Source organism: Chiloscyllium punctatum, chromosome 8 (genome assembly GCF_047496795.1).
Source record: "Chiloscyllium punctatum isolate Juve2018m chromosome 8, sChiPun1.3, whole genome shotgun sequence".
NCBI lineage: Eukaryota > Metazoa > Chordata > Chondrichthyes > Orectolobiformes > Hemiscylliidae > Chiloscyllium > Chiloscyllium punctatum.
The window spans coordinates 116,229,402-116,246,086 of NC_092746.1; the positions used below are offsets into that span (position 1 = coordinate 116,229,402).

The window sequence follows — 16,685 nt, forward strand, 5'->3', positions numbered from 1 at the left end:
TATCAGACAGTGATGACCTAACGGCTCCGTGTGCAGCCACACATGTCTGTGATAGTTGGAATTCACCTCTCCACATTAACTGGAAAGTGCCTCATCACATAACAGAATGCACAGGCCTCTCTCTTTAAAATTTGCCTTCTGAACTTTTCCATTCCCTTGTTTGTCGGCCTCTCCATTATTGACACCTGCAACCCACAGGCCGGCAGCTGAGGTGCTGAAATATTTGCGCTAATTGTGCAAACAAAACACAGTCACTTCATGCCTTCTCCCCAGTGAGTTTGGCTTTAGGATATGGGTGTGGTATAAAATCTGAACAACCGAGCAGGAACAGTGGGCTAGTGCAGCCCCTGGCCTATCTCCAATACATTCACGCGCACAATGCTAAAAAAATTGTAACAAAGTCAGAATTTGAGCCTGTAGTGTGCATGATGAAATTAGTTTGAAGGTGTCCTTTATTCCCACTCAGCTGCCTTGAGGTGCTATGAGGTAGACCATTTCCTGACACCTTCCTCCCTATGGCATCACTGAGCTGCTCGTGGGTTTGATTCATTGGCTTTGTGTGTCTCTGAGCAACAGGCCTTTCAGTTACACACCAGTCCTCCTCTTCCAATTCATCGCAGCACAGAAACACAGTGCCTCATTTGCATTTGAAACCTTCAATCACCCAGATGTAACAAGCAGTCTAAAATTAGCACCATTGAGGGACGAGCAAACAGAAGTGCTTCACTGTGATAGGATTCTGCTTTTGTTGTTTTAATGCAGGGATCTTTGTTTAGATGCAGTAATGCAGGCTGTGCCCTATGCCCCTCACAAATCAAAGTGGACATTACTTTTAATCGGACCGTTTTGTTGTCACCCTTCCTCTATCCCGGCTTCGTCAAAGTTCTGCTATCGGTACACTACTTTCACCAAATGTCATTCATGCATCAACCTCTGTGTTAGCTCAAAGTCTGCTACATCCTCAATTTTAAATATTGTCTCATGGTCAGTTATGTCAGTATTCCTTTGAGGAACATCACTTCATCATAGCATGTGGTCTGAGGATACAAAGAGCTCACATTCCATCTTACGCCAGATCACTTGGAGCATGGCATTCTCCTGGAAGTGTGCTCCTCTATTGTAATAGCTTAATAGCAGCCCGGACACTTGTGTGTCTGTGAATGCAACGTTTGAATATTAGAGACAGCTGGAAGAAAAGAGTTGGATTCTTCAATCCCACAATATCCATCACCCAGTTTCTAATTCAGTGAGGTAACATCGACATGCCAAGGCAAAACACTCTTGCTGGAGACAAGCTCACACCATTTGGTTCGAAATTCCCTCCAGCACCTCAGCCTTTCCTAACTGTGCAGCCTCGTTCAGCACTACAACCTTACAAAATCTCTGCCATGTTCAACTATGGCCTTGTGTAGAATCATAGAATCCCTACAATGTGGAAACAAGCCCTTCAGCCCAATGAGTCCACACCGACCCTCTGAAGAATAACACATCCAGACCTATTTCCCTACATTTTCACCTGACTAATCCACCTAACCTACACATTCCTGAACACTAGGGGCAATTTAGCCTGGCCAATTCACCTGACCTGCACACCTTTGGACTGTGGGAAGAAACCGGAGCACCTGGAGGAAACCCACGCAGACACAGGGAGAATGTGCAAACTCCACACAGACAGTCACCTGAGGCTGGAATCTTGAGGCAGTGCTAACCATTGAGCCATCCCTACATTTACTGAATGAACATGGTGTGATGCTGGTAATGTCAATGAGTGACTAATCCAGAGGCCCAAGGCTGAGTTTTACCGAGGCACAGGTTCAATGTCATCAAGTGGCGTCTGATTTCAAGTCATGGGTCTGTGATGTAAACCCAGCCTGAGTGAAGGTGACTGTGACAGGCATCCATCATTGATTGTTGTGGCTCCCCTTAGAGATGAAGGTCTGGCCTAAATGTCACATTGTGGTCATGTCGTGCTGGAACCTCTGGAAACAAATGGATGGCAAATGTAAATCCCCGGCCATTCAGAGAAAAGCAGCACATTTAATGAGTGCTAGAACTCAGAATTGCTTTCTCTTCACAGATGCTGCCAGACCTGCTGAGTCTTTCCAGCAATTCCTGTTTTTGTACCTTTAACTTTATGCCTCATTTCTTCAGCCTGACCCTTGTGCACAAAAACAGATTTCCAATTGTTAACCTAATTGGCATTATTATACCTTCCTGAGTCACACAATTAGTGTAAAATTGAAATATTTAAAACAGTAAAAATAGAACATATGACCTTAAAGTGGGGACTGAACTACAATCAGAAAATACTGGGAAGATTCAGGCCAGGTGGTGACTGTGAAGTGAAGAACTGGATGTCTAATTCAGTTGAGCTTTCATCAAAACCGGTTAGAGTTTGAGATGCACCACGTTTATGCATTGGGACAGGGAAAGGGCAAGAGGGAAAGAGTTAAAATGAGGATCTGTGATAGAATAGTTTTATTCATTCATCACTGATTGGACCAACAATTACTGGCCATTCCTAATTACCTTGAACTGAGTGGCTTGCTCAGGCCATTACAGAGAGCAGATTGCCTCCCCTAAAAGGTATCAGTGAACTAAATGGGCTTTTGCAATAATTCACAATGGCTACTGCACGGTCACTCTTAGGATGGTCACAGAGTCATAGAGTTAGAGGCCAAAGTGAGGGCTGCAGATGCTGGAAACCAGAGTTTAGATCAGAGTGGTGCTGGAAAAGCACAGCAGGTCAGGCAGCATTCGAGGAGCAGGAAAAATCAACGTTTTGGGCAAAAGCCCTTCATCAGGAATAGAGGCAGGAAGCCTCCAGGGTGGAGAGATAAATGAGAGGGGGGTGGGTCTTATAGAGTTATATACCAAACAAGCAAGCAGATGGCTGGAAAAACACAGCAAGCCAGGCAGCATCAGCAGGTGGAGAAGTCAAAGTTTTGGGTATAAAGTCATACAGCATGGAAACACACTCTTTGATCCAACCAGTTCATGCCGAACATAATCCCAAACCAAACACGTCCCACCTGCCTGCTCCTGGCCCATTACCCTCCAAACCTTCCCTAGCATGTACTTATCCAAATGTCTTTTAAGTGCTGTAACTGTGTCTGTCCGCATCCTCCACTTCCTCAGGAAGTTCATTCCCCATGTGAACCACCCTCTGTGTAAAAAAAAATGCCCCTCACATCTTCTTTAAATCTCTCTCCTCTCACCCTAAAAATGTGCCCTCTGGTCTTGAAATACCCCATCCTGGGGAAAAGACAACGACCATTAACCCTGTCTATACCCCTCATGATTTTATAAACTTTTATAAGGTCACCTCTCAACCTCTGACGCTCCAGTGAAAAATGTCCTAGCCTATCTTTATTAATCTCAGATTTTCAAAGGTTCACATTTTACCTTCTGCTAAGGCAGGATTTGAACTGACAATGCATCAGAACATTAACCTGGGGATTCAGGATTACTGCTAACCCAGTGATAATCACAGCCTGTCTGCGGGCAGTAATGTTGTAAAGCCAAAAGGATGATAGTGAGCCAAGGAAAGAGAAACAGAGAGCCCCCTAACTGTCCAGTAAACCTGTCTCTCTTTACAACAGCAAAAACTGACTGTGTCCAACATCATGTCCACCGATTAAGTGCCTCGATGATCACTCGCCAATTATCAAAATTATTCTTCCCCTCTTTTAATCAGCTGCCCGCCTCCCTCTTTGATGCAGAACTATAGCTCGGTGTTCAGCCCTCCTACTGATAAGACAGCATGAAACAGCTTTCATTGTAAGCTTTAAAAAGCAAAGGCAACCCTCAGGTAACCTCTGAAAAGCAATTTCCGGACTTACCTCTTTACTCTTGCATCTTTAATACTGCTTTGAGAGACATGCTGAAATGCCAGGTACTAAATGGACAGTTGTGAGGCTTTTCAATTCTCAATCAGGATAAGTGAATTCTGTGGATTCAGATAAGCTGCTGAAAACAGGAGCTAATCAGAGTTCTTCTGGTTAACACATACAATGATTACATCTCAAAAACATTTTTATTATTCTCTCTATTCTACATATTTGTATATCTATAATTAATGCACCTATGTATCAGAAGTGTAATCTATAGAAATATAAATATTATGCAAGAGAAATACATTAATAAAGATCCAGAGTTATATATAGATCTATATAATGACTACACTTCAAAAGTACTATGTAGTGTTTTTAGGTATTCTTAGATTTGGAGAGACAATATATGATTGCAGGGTTTTTTTAACAGTTACAAAGTCAACACTATCAACAATTGAGCCACTGTGCAGTTATTTAATCTATGTCGTGAGGGGAAGGGGGTGGGTCTTATGTGGTAGTGACCCCACCTCTGAGGCAGGAGGCCTGGCTTTAAGTATCACCTTCTCCAGAGATATACCACAACCTCCCTGAACAGTCTGACTAGAAAATGTCTCCTCCAACACAGAGTAACTCCAGATTATTTGACCTAACTCCAATTGCAGTGTCCAGTGTAACCCTTCTTAGCAATTTCGATATTCTTCTCTTCAGAAACAGATGTTGAGAAACCAGTTTTTAATGTTTCTTTTCACTCATCCTATTGTTGAGTAACAGCATTGGGAAGAGAAAGCAGCAAGACAAATGAGGACGGGGTGGAACACATGCAGTGGTATCTCTGGCTCAACTGGGAGCTGAAGGGGCAATTCATCTTCGACTTGAATGGATGTGGAGGGGCTCACATATTCAAAGGAACCCTCAAACCCACATTGGATGATCCATCTCAGCCCGTCAAATTCTCCACCTCCTGATGCTGCCTGCCTTGCTGTGTTCCCCCACCCTCCTGATGCTGCCTGCCTTGCTGTGTTCCCCCTCCCTCCTGATGCTGCCTGCCTTGCTGTGTTCCCCCACCCTCCTGATGCTGCCTGCCTTGCTGTGTTCCCCTCCCTCCTGATGCTGCCTGCCTTGCTGTGTTCCCCCTCCCTCCTGATGCTGCCTGCCTTGCTGTGTTCCCCTCCCTCCTGATGCTGCCTGCCTTGCTGTGTTCCCCTCCCTCCTGATGCTGCCTGCCTTGCTGTGTTCCCCTCCCTCCTGGTGCTGCCTGCCTTGCTGTGTTCTCCCAGCCTCCTGATGCTGCCTGCCTTGCTGTGTTCCCCTCCCTCCTGGTGCTGCCTGCCTTGCTGTGTTCTCCCAGCCTCCTGATGCTGCCTGCCTTGCTGTGTTCCCTCTCCCTCCTGATGCTGCCTGCCTTGCTGTGTTCCCCTCCCTCCTGGTGCTGCCTGCCTTGCTGTGTTCTCCCAGCCTCCTGATGCTGCCTGCCTTGCTGTGTTCCCCAGTCTCCTGACACTGCCTGCCTTGCTGAGTTCCCCCAGCCTCCTGATGCTGCCTGCCTTTCTGTGTTCCCCCAGCCTCTTGCCAGTCTACCTTGGATTCCAGCATCTGCAGGTTTTTTTTTGTCCCTAGCCTGAGGTCCCAACTCATTCATTCTGTAGAAACAATTGAAGCCACTGAATATTGCAACGGTTATGGGCCCTGACAACATGCCAGCTGTGGTGCTGAAGACACCAGCAATAGTGACACCACATGCCAAGCTGTTCCTGTACAACCACAACACTGGCAGTTACCTACAAATGGGATTATAGTACTCGCATGCTTGTTTTTGACTGAGAGGGATGCAATGGGTCAAAGATCTACTTCCTGCAGGAGAGACCTCTTTGACTCTAATGGTGGGAAGTGTTAAGCTGTGGCCTGTCCATACAGAACAAAGTAAATCCAATTTGACCCACCACCATCCATAAGACCATAAGATATCGGAGCAGAGTAAGGCCATTCGGCCCGTCAAGTCTGCTCCAGCATTTGAATATGGCTGGTATGTTTCTCAACCTCATTCTTCAGCCTTCTTCCTGAAACCTTTGATCCCAGACTAATCAAGAATCTATCTATCTCTATCTTAAGTACTTTGTCAATGACCAGGCCTCCACAGCCCTCTGCAGCAATGAGTTCCACAGAGTCACCACCCTCTGGCTGAAGAAATCCCTCCTCATCTCAGTTATAAAGTGTCGTCCCTTCGCCCTGAGGCTGTGCCATCAGCCCCTCGTTTCTCCTATGAGTAGAAACACCTTATTCGGGCCTCTCAGTATTCTGTAAGTTTCAATCAGATCTCCCTCATCCTTTTAAGCTCCATAAAGTATAGGCCCAGAAGGGCCTATCTGAAGGCCCTTCACCCCTGGGATCATTCCTGTAAACCTCCTCTGGACTTCATCCAAAGCCAGCACATCCTTCCTTAGATACGGGGCCCAAAACTGCTCACAATATTCCCCACGCTGTCTGACCAGGGCCTTATGCAGCCTCAGCATTCCATCAATGCTCTTGTTTTCTAACCCTCTCAAAATGAACACTAACATTACATTTGCTTTCCTAACTGCTAACTGTTAACCTTAAGAGAATCCTGACCTAGGACTCCCTAGTGTGCACAACCTCCCACTTTCCCACATGATATTACATCTGCTCCTTCTTTGTCCACTCTCCTAGTCTGTCCAAGTCCTTCTGCAGCCTCCTTACCTCCTCAACACTACCTGCCCCACCACCTGTCTTTATATCATCTGCAAAATTAGCAATAATGCCCTCAGTTCCTTTGTCCAGATCATTAAGGCGGCATGGTGATTCAGTGGTTAGTACTGCAGCCTCACAGCACCAGGGATCTGGGTTCAATTCCCGCCTCGGGCGACTACCTGTGTGGAGTTTGCACATTCTCCCTGTCTCTGTGTGGGTTTCCTCCCACAGTCTAGAGATGTCGAGATTAGGTGAATTGGACATGCTCAATTGCCCAGTGTTAGATGCATTAGTCAGGGGTGAATATAGGGAATGGGTCTGGGTGGATTACTCTTTGGAGGGTCGGTATGGACTTGTTGGGCTGAAGGACCTGTTTCCATACTGTAGGGAATCTAATCTAATGTACGGCGTGATTAGTTGTGGTTTCAACACTGACCCCTGCAGAACTCCATGAGTCACTGGTTGCCATCCTGAAAAACGCCCATTTATCTCCACTCTGCCTTGTGCCCATCAACCAATCCTTTATTTATGCCAGTCCCTTGCCCCTAACACCATGGGATCTTATCTTATTTAGCAGCCTCTTGTGCAGCACCTTGTCAAAGGCCTTCTGGAAATCCACATCTACTGGCTCCTTTATCTTAACTTGCTCATTATCTCCTCAAAGAATTCTAACAGATTTGTTATCCATGACCTTCCCTTTACAAAGCCATTACTAGGTCCTGTTTTATGATGCACTTCCAAGTGCTCCACAATCTTTTCCTTAATGATGCACTCTCAAATCTTACTGGAGCTGATAAGGGAAGGTCTCGCTAATTGACCAATAGTTTCCCTTTCTCCCTTCTTAAACAGGGGTGTTACATTAGCTATTTTCCAGACATCTGGGACCCTCCCTGACTCCAGTGATTCCTGAACGATCACAAACAACGTCTCCACAATCTTCTCAACCATCTCCTTCAGAACATCTGGGGTGTCACTCATCTGAGCTTCAGACCTTGAAGTTTCCCAGCACCTTCTCCTTAGTGATGGCCACTACACCCGGATCTGCCCCCTGACTCTCTTAAAGTTCTGGTATGCTGCTAGTAAACTGCACCATGAAGGATTATGTGAAATATCTATTCGGTTCCTCTGCCGTTTCTCTTGCAAGCTTCTTTGGTATTACTAGCTAACTTACTCTCAGAGTTCATCTTCTCCCCCTTTGTTGATTTTTTAGTTGTCCTCTGCTGGTTCTTACAGATTTTCCAGTCCTGTAGTTTCCCACTAACCTTCACCATATCGTACGTTTTATCTGTTGCTTTTATGCTGTTCATGAATTCCCTCGTCAGCAATGATTGCCTCATCCTCCCCTTAGTGTGTTTCTTCTTCCTTGGGATAAATTTCTGCTGTGCCTTCCCATTACCCCCCAAAAACCTTTGTCATCGCTGCTCTACCATCTTCAACGCTGGGCTTCCGTTCCGATCAACTCCAGCCAATTCCTTCCTCATTCTGGATTAGTGGTGCTGGAAGAGCACAGCAGTTCAGGCAGCATCCGAGGAGCAGTAAATTCGACGTTTCGGGCAAAAGCCCTTCATCATGAATTTGCCTGAAGTGTCGATTTTACTGCTCCTCGGGTGCTGCCTGAACTGCTGTGCTCTTCCAGCACCACTAATCCAGAATCTGGTTTCCAGCATCTGCAGTCATTGTTTTTACCTAATTCCTTCCTCATGTCTTTGTAGTTATCTTTATTCAACTGTAATCGTGTTACATCTGATTCTAGCTTCTCCCTCTCCAATTGCAGGGTGAATTCTATAATATTATAGTCACTGTCCCTTTGGGGTTCCTTCACCTTAAGGTCCCTTATCAAGTCTGCCTCATTACCCATCACCAAGTCCGGAACTGCCTGTTCTCTAATGGGCTCTGCCACAAGTTATTCCAAGAAAAAAACACCCTTGGACTTTCTTAGGATCCACTTCCAACCTGATTTTCCCAGTCCACCTGCATATTGAAGTTAGCCCACGATTATTGTAATACTGCCTTTTCTTACTTGCATTTTCTATTCCTTGATTTCCTTTCTTCCCCACATCCCGACTACCGCTTCAAGGCCTGTACATAACTCCTATCAGGGTCTTTTTGCCTCGGCAGTTCCTCGACTCTACCCACACAAAATCTACGCCTTCCAACTCTCTTATCACTTCTTGCTATCAATTTCATTTCATTTCTTACCAGCAAGATAACACCGCCCCCTCTGGCCATCTGCCTGTCCTGTCGATAGGATGTGCATCCTTGGATATTTAGATCCCAGCCCTGATCCCCTTCCAGCCGCGTCACTGTGATACCTTGTAACATCGTCAACAACACCCCCCAACTAATCAGTTTAAAGCCCTATCCACAGGCCTAGTTATGCGATTCGCTAGGACTCCCATCAGTACAGCTCCCTCCTTCCCTGGTACTGGATCTTTTCCCAACCACTCCAAGTTCCTCTGCAGCCCAGATGAGAGATCCTGAACCTAGGTACCAAGAAGGCAACGCAGTCCGCTGGTCTCTCGATGCTGGTCACAGACAACAGTGTCTATTCCCCTGACTATTACAACCACATTTCTCTTTAATCGCCCCTTTTGAAAGGCTCTTGTACCACAGTGCTACAGTCGGTTTGCTCATCCTCCATACAACCCACGATCCCAGCCACCCAGAGAGCAAGAGTCTCAAACCTCAAGCTCAAGGGCTGAGGCACCTTCGGCACCGCCTCCTGGATTCCTCTACCTGCCTCGCTTGTAGTCACATCCTCCTGTCCCTGCCCGCTGACCCAATTTGAGGTGTTTAATCTAAGGGGTGTGACTGCTTCCTGAAACACAGCATCCAGGTAACTCTCCCCCTCTCTGGTGTGTCTCAGTGGTTGAAGGTCAGACTCTAGTTTATCAACTCTGAGCCAGAGTTCCTCAAGCAACCAACCTTTGCTCCAGACATGGTCACTATGAACCACAGTCATGAACCAGGAAATTTGGAGGCAGTGTGGGAATTCGGTGCAGAATGGAAGAGATGCTTTTGGTGGCCTTTTGGCTCATAGTTTGTAAAGTTTTTTTTTAAACAGGATAAAGCTGGGGTCCACCAGCTCACGCATTATACAGTCACAGTGCATTCCCTAGCCCGGCATCTCTATTTTTATTTAATTAGTCTCTAACTTGTTTCCTCAAAAATTTCTGACTGGTCTTTTAGTCTGTAATCTGTTCATTTTACTCCTCAGCTGATAGTACACTCGTTTCTGCAGTTACACATGTTTCTTCAACACAAATTGGCTTTGACGCGATTGAAGAATTTAGATTTTTAGCTGTAGAATGCAAACTCTCCTTACCTGTATTGGCCATAATACGATTCTGGCTCCATTGGTTTAAATGGCACGGCTGTTACACAATTTTCTTATCATGCGAGATCACATGAGAACTGTCATGTTTTATCAGAATCGATTATAACCTAAAATAGTCAAATTAGCAGCTATTACCAACCCATGAATTCATGGTTTTCCTGTCTCTGGCCTGGGCTTCAATTTATCCTGTTAGAAAAAAAAAACTTTACAAACTATGAGCCAAAAAGGCAACCGAAAGCATCTCTTCCCTTCTGCACTGAATTCCCACGCTGTTCCCAAATTTCCTGAATTCTAAACTGATTTGGGTGTGTCTCACCCTGGAAGGGAGTTCCCCTTCCTGACACTGTGAAGCTTAAATATCACCGTATACCCCATCAGCCTGCTATTTTCAATCATCCGCAAAGTAAGGAAAAGTAACATTGACGGTGCAATCAAATCCTCTTTATAGATCAGTTGTCTACTAACCACTGGCTGAGTTTGGGTTCTATCAGGGTCGCGCCCCTCCAAACAAGGATAAAGGAACTGAAGTCTAGAGATGAGGTGAGAGTGACTGCCCTTGACAACAAGGCAGCATTTGATTGAGTGTGGCATCAAAGAGCGCATCGACAAGTAAATCCAGAGTCAATGGATACAGAAGGGAAAGTACCTCCACTGTTTGGAGTCATTCCTAACGCAAAGGAAAATGGTTGCAGCTAATGGCGATCACAATCCCAATACATGGCTGTAGCCACCATTAGGCTGCTTCATCAATCATCTTCTCTCCATCATTAGATCTGAGAGGTGAGAATGATTCCTGAAGACTGCACAATTCCCTGGGGCCTTATCAGGTGTACCCGAGACCTCTGTGGGAAGCTAGGGAGGTGATTGCTGGGCCTCTTACTGAGATATTTGTATCACTGATAGTCACAGGTGAGGTTCCAGAAACTGGAGGTTGGCTAACGTGATGCCACACTAAGGAAGGTGGTCAGGAAAAGTCAGGGGACTACAGACCGGTGAGCTTGATAAGGGGAAACTATCTTTCTGCATATACTCCACCAAAGTTCACCAAGAATCTTGGAGTAAAAGCAAAATACTGTGGAGGCCTGAAATTGGGAACAAATTCAGAGATTGGTGGAGGCGGTGGACAGGTTGTTGGAGGGAATCCTGATGGACAGGATGTATATGTATTTGGAAAGGCAAGGACTGATTAGTGAGAGTCAACATGGCTTTTTGCATGGCAGATCATGTCTCGTTAACATGATTGAGTTTTTTGAAGAAGTAACAAAGAGGATTGATGAAGGCAGAGTGGTAGACATGATCTATATGGACTTCAGTACGGCATTCAACAAGGATCATCATAGTAGACTAGTTAACAAGGTTAGATCTCTTGGAATACATGAAGAACTAGCCATTTGGATACAGAACTGGCTCAAAGGTAGAAGACAGAGGGTGGTGGTGGAGGGTTGCTTTTCAGACTGGAGGCCTATGATAAGTAGTATGCCACAAGGATCGATGCTGGGTCCAATGCTTTATGTCATTTTAATAAATGATTTAGATATGAACATAGGAGGTACAGTTAGTAAGTTTGCAGATGACACCAAAATTGGAGGAGAAGTACACAGCAAAGGTTACCTCAGTGCACAACGCAATCTTGATCAGATGGACCAATGGGCTGAGGAGTGGCAGATGGAGTTCAATTTAGATAAATACAGGGTGCTGCATTTTAGAAAGGCAAATCAAGGTCGGACTTACACACATAATGGTAAGGTCCTAGAGAGTGTTGCTGTACAAAAATACCTCAGCATGCATGTTCATAGTTTTTGAAAGCGGAGTTGTAGGTAGATAGGATAGTGAAGAAGTCATTTAGTATTGAATTGAATTTATTGTCACATGTACCGAGGCACAGTGAAAAGCTTTGTCTTGCGAGCAATACAGGCAGATCACAGAGTTAAGTAGCAGAGATAAGTAAATAATAGGTAAACAGCAGCAAAAACAATAACACAGGTACAGGCGAATGTTAAGAGTTTGTAAGTCCATTCAGTATAGTTGCCTTTATTGATCAGAGTACTGAGTATTGGAGTTGGGAGGTCATATTGTGGTTATACATGACATTGGTTAGACCACTTTTGGAATATTGTGTGCAATTCTGGTCTTCTTCCTATCAGAAGAATGTTGTAAAACTTGAAAGGGCTCCAAAACAATTTTGCAAGACCGTACCAGGGTTGGAGGATTTGAGCTATAGGAAGAGGCTGAATAGGCTGAGGATGTTTTCCCTGGAATATCAGAGGCCGAGGGATGACCTAAGAGAGGTTTATATAATCACGAGGGGATATGGATAGATATCTCCCAGGGTAGAGGAGCTCAAAACTAGAAGGCATATTTTTAAGGTGAGAGGGTGGCACGGTGGCTCAGTGGTTAGCACTGCTGTCTCACAGCACCAGGGTCACTAGGTTCGAGGTAAAAACAATGACTGCAGATGCTGAAAATCAAATACTGGATTAGTGGTCACTAGGTTCGAGTCCCCCTCGGGCGACTGTCTGTGTGGAGTTTTCACGTTCTCCCCGTGTCTGCGTGGGTTTCCTCCCACAGTCCAAAGATGTGCAGGGCAGGTGAAATAGCCCATTCTAAATTGTCCATAGTGTTAGGTGCATCAGTCAGAGAGAAATGGGTTTGGGTGTGTTACTCTTTGGAGGGTCGGTGTGGACTTGTTGGGCCAAAGGGCCTGTTTCCACACTGTAGGGAATCTAATCTAACATCAAAGTGACCTAGAGGTAACCTTTTCAGGCAGACGGTGGTGTGTGTATGGAATGAGCTGCCAGAGGAAGTGGTGGAGGCTGGTACAATTGCAACATTTCAAAGGTATCTGGATGGGTATATGAACAGGAAGGGGTTAGAGGATATGGGCTAAGTGCTGGCAAATGGGGCTAGATTAATTTAGGATATCTGGTCGGCATGGATGAGTTGGACCAAAGGATCTGTTTCCATGCTGTACATTTTGATGATTCTATTTTCAACTATTCAGATAGTGAAGCAGTCTGTGCCCTTATGCAGCATGACCTGGACAATATCCAGGCTGTGGAAATTAACATTCAGGCCATGCAAATGCCAGGCAATGACCTTCTCTAACAAGTGTGATTCTAACTACCACCTTTGACATTCAATGGTATTATGTTCTCTGAACTGCCCAGTACCAACACCCTGGGGTTTACCATTGACCAGAATAGCCATCTCTTATTGTGGCTACAAGAGAAGTTCAGAGGCTAGAAGTCCTGCAGCAAGCCACTCAACTCTGATTAAAAACCAAATGAACTGCAAGTGTTGGCAATCTGAAACAAAAACAGAAATCGCTGGAAAATCTCAACGTGTCCGGTAGAATCTATGGAGAGAAATCAGAGTTAACGTTTCAGGCCCAGTGACACTTGTTAATCTCTAACTCCCTAAAACTATCCACCATCCACAAGGCATGAGTCAGGATGTGACAGAATACTCCCCACTTCCCTGGAATGGTGCAGCTCTGACAGCAATCAAAAATCTTCCGTCGCCGTTCAAGATAAGTCAGCTCGTTTTATAGTGTACACCATAACATGTGCGCAACAACTCACCATGGCTCTTTACACAACCTCATGGTCCCTTCAAACCAGAAAGACAAGAGCTGCAGATATATAGAAACTCCTACCATCTTGCATCCTCCAAGTTGCTCACCTTCCTGACTTTTCAGCAGCTGTTTTTTCAGCAGCTGTTAGGTGAAATGATGACACTCCCTTCCCAACAGCACTCTTACATGTCTGTTCAATTGCTGCACTGCAGCAGTTCAAGAAGGCAGCTCACCATCACCTTCTCGAAGGCAATTAGGCTTGGACAGTGAACAACATCCACCAGAGAGTCAGAAAACACCGTACATCAATATACAGTGTGCACAGTCACATAATGAGTTACTCAGTAAGGAAGATTAAAGGGGTCAGCACTGTGAATAAGCCAATTTGCCTGCTGACCTGTAATATTTAATCTAAATCAGAAATACATTAACCCAATCTTTGAAGGACGTTGCAATATTATTATTATTATTATTCAGGCTTCACTCTGTTTCCCCAAAGTAAGCACTGCAATAGTAGATTGTGCCATTATTCAGGTTTTGGGAATGCACAGAATATAGCAGCCACCTGGCCCTGCAAGAGTGCTCCTGCATTCAATATCATCATGGCTAACCATCCAACTCAATGCCCTGCTCATACTTTATCCCCCTTTGATCCTTTTAGATCTAAGAACTATATCTTACCCCTTCCTGAAAACATTCAACAATTTGAGCTCTACTGCTCTCTGTAGCAGAGAAGTCCCCAGGCTCACCACTCTCTGGGTGAAGACAGTTCTCCTCATCTCCATCTGGAATGGCCTCCCCTGTACGTTCAAACTGTGACCCCTGGTTCAGGACTTCCTGGTCATCGAAGCAGCCTTTCTGTATTTATTCTGTCTTGTCCTGTGAGAATCTTACAGATTTCTATGAGATCCCCCCCCTCAGACTTCATAAGTGGGCAGCATGTTGGCTCAGTGGTTAGCACTGCTGCCTCACAGCGCCAAGGACCCGTGTTCGATTCCTGCCTCGGGCAACTGTCTGTGTGGGGTTTACACATTCTCCCCTGTGTCTGCGTGAGTTTCCTTCAAGTGCTCCGGTTTCCTCCCACAGTCCAAAGATGTGCAGGTTAAATGAATTGGCCACGATAAATTGCCCATGGTGTTAGTCAGGGGTAAATAGGGGAATGGGTCTGGGTGGGTTATTCCTTGGAGGGTCAGTGTGGACTTTTTGGGCCAAATGGCCTGTTTCCACACTGTAGGGAATCTAACCTAATCTAAGTGGATCACAAAATGCTAAAACATATAAGTCATAGAGTCATAGAGATGTACAGCACAGAAACAGACCCTTCGGTCCAACTCGTCCACGCTGACCAGATATCCCAACCCAATCTAGTCCCACCTGCCAGCACCCGGCCCATATCCCCTTAAACCCTTCCTATTCATACAACAATCCAGATGCCTTTTAAATGTCGTAATTGTACCAGCCTCCACCACTTCCTCTGGCAGCTCATTCCATACACGCACCACCCTCTGCATGAAAAACTTGCCTCTTAGGTCCCTTTTAAATCTTGCCCCTTTCACCTTAAACCTATTCCCCTCTAGTTCTGAAGTCCCCACCCAAGGAAAAAGACTTTGGCTCTTCACCTTATCCATGCCCTTCATGATTTTATAAACCTCCATAAGGTCACCCCTCAGCCTCCGTCACTCCAGGAAAAATAGCCCCAGACGATTCAGCCTCTCCATATATCTCAAACCCTCCAACCCTGGCAACATTCTTGTAAATCTTCTCTGACCTGTTGTGAACACTTGTTATTAACAATATTGATGAAAGTGTCAGCATTTACCTTTATTGTAATATAAACCAGAGAGCAATTTTCTGAGTCTACACATGTACATTAATCACAGACATTCAGCAGTTCCCATCAGACACCCCATTCCACCACAGGGCGCACTGTTGTGAGAGACCTGGTACTGAACAGTCTTGATACCGATAGAGTCGAGAGTGTGGTGCTGGAAAAGCACAGCAGGCCAGGCAGCATCCTAGGAGCAGGAGAATCGACCAATTGGGCAAAAGTCCTTCGTCAGGATTGATACTGATAGACCTGGGACTGAAATCATATAACGATTAGCTTTGCATTAAAAATTCAGATTGACACTTCCAAGAGTGAGTGAATTCTTGACTGTGTGAAAACTGATAATTGCTGTCAAATAACTTTGGTAGGTTTAACTTTACCAGTCTGGAGCCTTATTCCACCAACGTCCATGATTAGATTACCTACATTGTGGAAACAGGCCCTTCAGCCCAACAAGTCCACACCAACCCTCCGCAGGGCAACCCACCCCCCCCTCACTAATGCACCTAACACTACAGGCAATTTAGCGTGGCCAATTCACCTAACCTGTACATCTTTGGACTGTGGGAGAAAACCAGAGCACCCAGAGGAAACCCACACAGACACAGGGAGAGTGTGCAAACTCCACACAGACAGTAGCCCAAGGCAGGAATTGAACCCAGGGCCCTGGTGCTATGAGGCAGCAATGCTAACCACTGAGCCACCGTGCCACCTGATGTTGGGAACTTTCTGAACTTACTTTTACGCTATTTTAATCAGTCTCTTCTCTCCTTCCCTCTTAATTCTTTTTGGCTTTGCTAACTTTAATCTGCTTTCTGAACATGACTTAAATCTGCTTGATGTTCCCTAGTTGAGATTCTACACTGTCTCAGTGTGGATTCTTCAATCTTTCCCAATGACAAAGCGATACTGACTGTGTTGGGGGTGCTGTGCTGGATCAGACACTAGACTAGAGCAAGTCTCCATTCAACAGCTTACAAAAACCAGCTGCCAATAAACTGAATGCCAAATGCTGGGTTCCCTCACCATTCACCACTCTATCTAAATAGGAAGATAGAACAAATTCAGGGAACGATGAAGCAATTAGCTTCAGTAAGGTAGGTGCAAACAAAAAACTAAGAACATAATAGAGTATTTGGCACAGATTTTAAAAGGGAGGTCCTGTTTGAATTCTTTGAATACGTAACAGAAACACAAGGCAAGGGTAACATAATAGTTTAAAAATATTTGCATTTGTAAAATTCCTTCACTAAAGTACAGCATGGTAGACTCATGACTAAGCTCAGAGTATGTAAAGTCAGGGTCAACAAATAGAACAGAGAGCAAGCAGCCTGCAGAATAGACAGCCAGGCTAAATGTAGTCACTTGATTGGCAAATGGTTGGAAGTGGTATTCCACAGGGATCAG

At 45.2% G+C, this 16,685-nt stretch overlaps 1 protein-coding gene across 3 annotated transcripts in view; it reads left to right on the forward strand.

Moving 5' to 3' along the window:
- Positions 1-16,685, forward strand: part of scn5lab (sodium channel, voltage gated, type V-like, alpha b) — a 501,419-nt gene that overhangs the window by 457,781 nt on the left and 26,953 nt on the right. The window lies entirely within an intron of this gene.